The 5,647-nt window shown below is 42.8% G+C and overlaps 1 pseudogene across 1 annotated transcript; it reads left to right on the top strand.

Moving 5' to 3' along the window:
• The first annotated feature begins 266 nt into the window (after window positions 1-266).
• On the top strand, window positions 267-1,126 carry LOC104672511 (annotated as a pseudogene). The gene has a single exon (XR_749403.2). The product of XR_749403.2 is annotated as a 60S ribosomal protein L8 pseudogene (transcript).
• The last annotated feature ends 4,521 nt before the right edge of the window (window positions 1,127-5,647 follow it).

The raw sequence follows: 5,647 nt of genomic DNA, 5'->3' as shown, positions 1-5,647 counted from the left end.
TTATCTTAAATTTGATATGATAAAGGTAAAGGTGTTTAAGTAAGTTGTGGAAAGATTGTAAAAATCAATCTTGCAAAAAAATGTGTAAACATTAACTAAATTCAAAATGGTCCTTTATGGTCTTTTCATAGATGGAACATTGAAGTCAAAACACAGCAAAGTTATCTTAAGACTATAATCTTCCCTTTAGCAAAAGGGGTTATAAAAGGTTTGTTTAGATTTCACCTCATGGTCAAATTGGTTAAGATTAGATGAAATAGCTCTTTCGGCAGCGCTAGTGAGCTGGACCCGTCGTCATGGGCCGTGTGATCCGTGGACAGAGGAAGGGCGCCGGGTCTGTGTTTCGAGCGCACGTGAAGCACCGTAAGGGCGCTGCGCACCTGCGCGCCGTGGATTTCGCCGAGCGGCACGGCTATATCAAGGGCATCGTGAAGGACATCATCCACGACCCAGGCTGCGGTGCGCCGCTCGCCAAGGTGGTCTTCCGGGATCCGTACCGGCTTAAGAAGCGGACAGAGCTGTTCATTGCCGCCGAGGGCATTCACACGGGACAGTTTGTGTGTTGCGGCAAGAAGGCCCAGCTCAACATTGGCAATGTGCTCCCTGTGGGCACCATGCCTGAGGGTACGATCGTGTGCTGCCTGGAGGAGAAGCCTGGAGACCGTGGCAAGCTGGCCCGGGCATCAGGGAACTATGCCACCGTTATCTCCCACAACCCTGAGACCAAGAAGACCCGTGTGAAGCTGCCCTCCGGTTCCAAGAAGGTTATCTCCTCAGCCAACAGAGCTGTGGTTGGTGTGGTGGCTGGAGGTGGCCGAATTGACAAACCCATCTTGAAGGCTGGCCGGGCCTACCACAAATATAAGGCAAAGAGGAACTGCTGGCCACGAGTACGGGGTGTGGCCATGAATCCTGTGGAGCATCCTTTCGGAGGTGGCAACCACCAGCACATCGGCAAGCCCTCTACCATCCGCAGAGATGCCCCTGCTGGCCGCAAAGTGGGTCTCATTGCTGCCCGCCGGACTGGACGTCTCTGGGGAACCAAGACTGTGCAGGAGAAAGAAAACTAGTGCTGAGAGCCTCAATAAAGTTTGTCTTTATGCCAAAAAAAAAAAAAAAAAAAAAAGATTAGATGAAATTGTCTATGAGGTTTCATTAGAAATTGGGGTTTAACATTAATAAGCTAATGTAACGGTAGCTTTTGGCTTTGAACAGGATTTCCATGCAATAGTAAAGGCGAATGAAAGGTTTTTGCTTTTTTAGTCATCATTTTGGCAAAATAAGTACTTTAGGTAATGTGGAATTCTATTTTGTAACATCAAGTGTTTTAAACCTTTAACACATAACAGGCATTCTAAAATCAAACTTCAAGTTTCAAAATTGTCTTTCCCGATGCCTGGCTTTCTGAATGGTTCAGAGGGCCCCTGAAACATTCAGAAAAAAGGTGAACAGGATTGTTTGACATGTTTAGTCACATGAAATTGCCAAGTGATGTCCAATTCTGTTTAGTCACATGAAATTGCCAAGTGATGTCCAATTCTCTTTAAGTTATATTTTGGTGAATACTGATATATGTTCCAAAATTGCACAGGATTTCTAAAATTCTACCTTCTGAGTATATGCTATCAATCATAATTAATGGTAAAGTTATTGTAAACCATGGAGATAACAACTTCTTTGTCAGTCATGTTTTTGATTGTAACTACCCTGGAAATTTTGTCATTCACAGACAATTTTTGTCTTGCTTTGTTCCTTCTCAAAATATGGTTTAATAATCAAGCTATATTAAGAACTTTAACACATGTTCTCGAATGTAAGCTTTTAATAGCTTTGAAGATTGTAACACTGGAATAGAGAAAGAACACACAGGGCTCATGAAAAACTGAAATGTTTACAAATATCAAGCAAAACAAGAGTTAACTAAATGGCCTGCCCTCAGAAAGTTAAAGCAACATTTTTTACTTTTGTTGTTTGGAATATTCCTGATCCTCGTTTTGTTTTTCAGAGTCAAGTAAACTTATTTTGAACGATTTATGGCCTTAATAATTGAGTAAGGTATGCTCCCGTGAACAAAGTTTGGAACTTGTCTGTTTCTGTCTAGTTCCTCTAGAATTTGGAAACAATCTGTGAGTATTCTTAACATTTGGCAATATACATTTTCAGATCAATGCAATACAAATCCATTTTTCTTTTGCATAGGACACAACTGGAAAAACTGGCTATTTTATCAAGGTTTTGACTGGACAGGTATGCTTCCCACTAAGGAGTCAATCTTGACCTGCAGAGCCAATAAAAGCCCCTTGGGGAAGACTGGCCTCTTACCTTGTCTACATAGTCCATGTACAGGGTTCCTGACCTGTGGTTCAGTAAAGAATGTCACTTTCTAACAGGTTCAGGAGCTCCAAGTTTATCTTGGGACCTTAAGAGAAAGGGATCACCCAACTCACAGGTATTTGAGATGAACCCATGGCTGGGCTCAGCTTTAAGGGATCCTATTTAAGATTCCTTGTGGAGCAGAGCTCCATCAAAGTCAATCCAAAAGGCCTATGTAGACATAAACATTCTTGCTGCACTTTACGCAAATAATCAGGCCAAGTATAAGACTAAAGTTTATTCTACAAACAACACAGTCCTATCATCATTTGTGAAGTGAGGACTGGAGATAAAAAAAATTATGCTCCAAAGCTTACCAACATTTGTCATTAAATCCTAGTCTCATTTGTTGTTTTTAAGGTTTTTGTTTTTGGGTTTTTTTTGCCTACATATTAGACTAACTGTGCTTATTCCTGTGAATCAAGTGGTGATCACCTGCAGTTTGGGAGAAACAAAAAGGGATGGGTAACAAAAATCTGGATGAATATGCTAGTTCTGATTAATTATCCTGCAAATCCTGCCAGGTGGTGAAAGTGTATAGGGTGCCCATAACCTGGAGTTTTCTTTGTTTAGGAAAATAAAATCAAGCAACTTCATAGATACCCAAAGAGAAATTCTGTATCTTGGCAAGTTAAGATTTTAGATGTAATGATCTACTACACCACACTGGCATCACTCTTATCATTTGCACTAGCACTATACACGGTAGTGCCTTCTAACTGGAATATCAGATATGGTTTGGCTGTGTCTCCACCCAAATCTCATCTTGAATTGTAACTCCCACAATTCCAGTGTCAGAGGAGGGACCTGGTAAGTGGTAACTGAATCATAAGGGCAGATCTTTCCCACATTCTTCTCATGATAGTAAGTGTCATGAGACCTGATGGTTTTAAAAAATGGGCATTTCCCTGCACAATCTCTTTCCTTGCCAGCCACCATACAGGTAAGACCTGACTTGCTCCTCCTCGCCTTCTGCCATGATTGTGAGGCCTCCCCAGCCACGTGAAACTGTGAGTCCATTAAACTTCTTTTTTTCCCCAGTCTCAGTAAGTCTATCAGCAGAGTGAAAACAGACTAATACAATAAATTAGTACCAGAAGTGGGGTGTTGCTGAAAAGATATCCAAGAATTTAAAAGCAATTTTGAAAGTGGGTAACAGGCAGAGGTTGAAACAGTTTGGAGGGCTCAGAAGAAGACACAAAAAAATGTTTAAAAGTTTGAAACTTCCTAGACACTTGAAACGACTTTGACAAAAATGCTAATAGTGATATGAACAATAAGGTTCAGGCTGCAGTGGTCTCAGATGGAGATGAGGAACTTGTTGAGAATTGAAGCAAAGATGATTCTTGTTATGTTTTAGCAAAAAGACTGGTGGCATTTTGCCCCTTCCCTAGAGATTTGAGGAGGTTTGAACCTCAGATGATTTAGAGTATCTGGCAGAAGAAATGTCTAAGCAGTAAAGCATTCAAGAGGTGACGGGTTCTGATAAAGGCATTCAGTTTTATAAGGGAAGTGTAACATAAAAGTTCAGAAAATTTGCAGCCTGACAATGTGATAAAAAAGAAAATTCCATTTTCTGAGGAGAAATTCAAGCTGGCTGCAGAAATTTGCATAAGCAACGAGGAGCCGAATGTTAATACCCAAAACAATAGGGAAAAATGTCCCCAGGGCACGTCAGAACTCTTCACAGCAGCCTATCCCATCACAGGCCCAGAAGCCTAGGAGGAAAAAATGATTTCATAGGTGAGGCCCAGGGTCCCCATGCTGGGTGCAATCTAGGTGCCCTGCATCCCAGCTGTGCCAGCCATGACTCAAAGGGACCAAGGTACAGCTCAGTCCATGGCTTCAGAGGGTGCAAGCCCCAAGCCTTGGCAGCTTCCACATAGTGTTGAGCCTGCAGGTGCACAGAAGTCAAGAATTAAGGCTTAGGAGCGTCTGCCTAGATTTCAGAGGATATATGGAAATACCTGGATGTCGAAGCAGAAGTTTGTTGCAGGGGTGGGGCTCTCATGGAGAATCTCTGCTAGGGCAGCACAGAAGGGAAATGTGGGGTCGGAGCCCCCACACAGAGTCCCTACTAGGACACCACCTAGTGGAGTTGTGAGAAGAGGGCCATCTACCATTCTTCAGACTCCAGAATGGTAGATCTACCTATAACCTGCACTGTGCACCTGGAAAAGCCACAGACACTCAACACCAGCCCATGAAAAGCATCCAAGAGCGGGGCTATACTCTGCAAAGCCACAGGGGCAGAGTTTCCCAATGCCATGGGAACCCACCACTTGCATCAGTGTGACCCAAATGCGAGACATGGAGTCAAAGGAAATCATTTTGGAGCATGAAGATTTGACTGCTCTGCTGGATTCTGGACTTGCATGGGGTCTGTAGCCCCTTTGTTTTGGTGAATTTCTCCCATTTGGAACGGCTGTATTTATCCAATGCCTATATCCCTATCGTATCCAGGAAGTTAACTAACTTGCTTTTGATTTTACAGGCTCTTAGGCAGAAGGGACTTGCCTTGCTTCAGATGAGTCATTGGACTGTAGACTTTTGAGTTAATGCTGAAATGAGTCTTAAGACATTGGGGAACTGTTGGGAAAGCATGACTGGTTTTGAAATATGAGGACATGAGATTTCAGAGGGGCCAGGGTGGAATGATGCGGCTTGGCTGTGTCCCCACCCAAATCTCATCTTGAATATTAACTCCCACAATTTCCACATGTCATGGGAGGAACCTGGTAAGAGAATCATGGGGGCAGGTCTTTCCCATGCTGTTCTCATGATAGTGAATAAGTCTCATGAGATCTGATGGTTTTAAAAAACAGGAGTTTCCCTGTACAAGCTGTCTCTTTGCCTGCTGTGATCCATGTAAGACATGACTTGCTCCTCCTTGCCTTCTGACATGATTGTAAGACTTCCCCAGCCATGTGGAACTGTAAGTCCACTAAACCTTTTTTTCCCCAGTCTCAGTATGCCTTTATCACCAGCGTGAAAATGGACTAATAGAAAATTTCCATTGCTGTCGTATTTGGCTTAATTAATCCTTATAGCAGGAAGAGTTACCAATAAAAAGGAAGCATGAAAGTTTTACTATCACTGAGTCTGCTAGAACTTCTTATTGGGTTTGGTAATATGTCACACTCTGGTTATGCAAGGTTACAAAGGAAAGTGATGTTATATGAGAAATGATCTTGTCACTTTGGGAGGCCAAGGTGGGCGGATCACAAGGTCAGGAGATCGAGACCATCCTGGCTAACATGGTGAAACCCTGTCT

Source organism: Rhinopithecus roxellana, chromosome 13 (assembly GCF_007565055.1).
Source record: "Rhinopithecus roxellana isolate Shanxi Qingling chromosome 13, ASM756505v1, whole genome shotgun sequence".
In the NCBI taxonomy this organism is placed as follows: Eukaryota; Metazoa; Chordata; class Mammalia; order Primates; family Cercopithecidae; genus Rhinopithecus; species Rhinopithecus roxellana.
The sequence above is the reverse complement of the archived record's forward strand: the minus strand, read 5'-3'. Positions and strand labels throughout refer to the sequence as shown.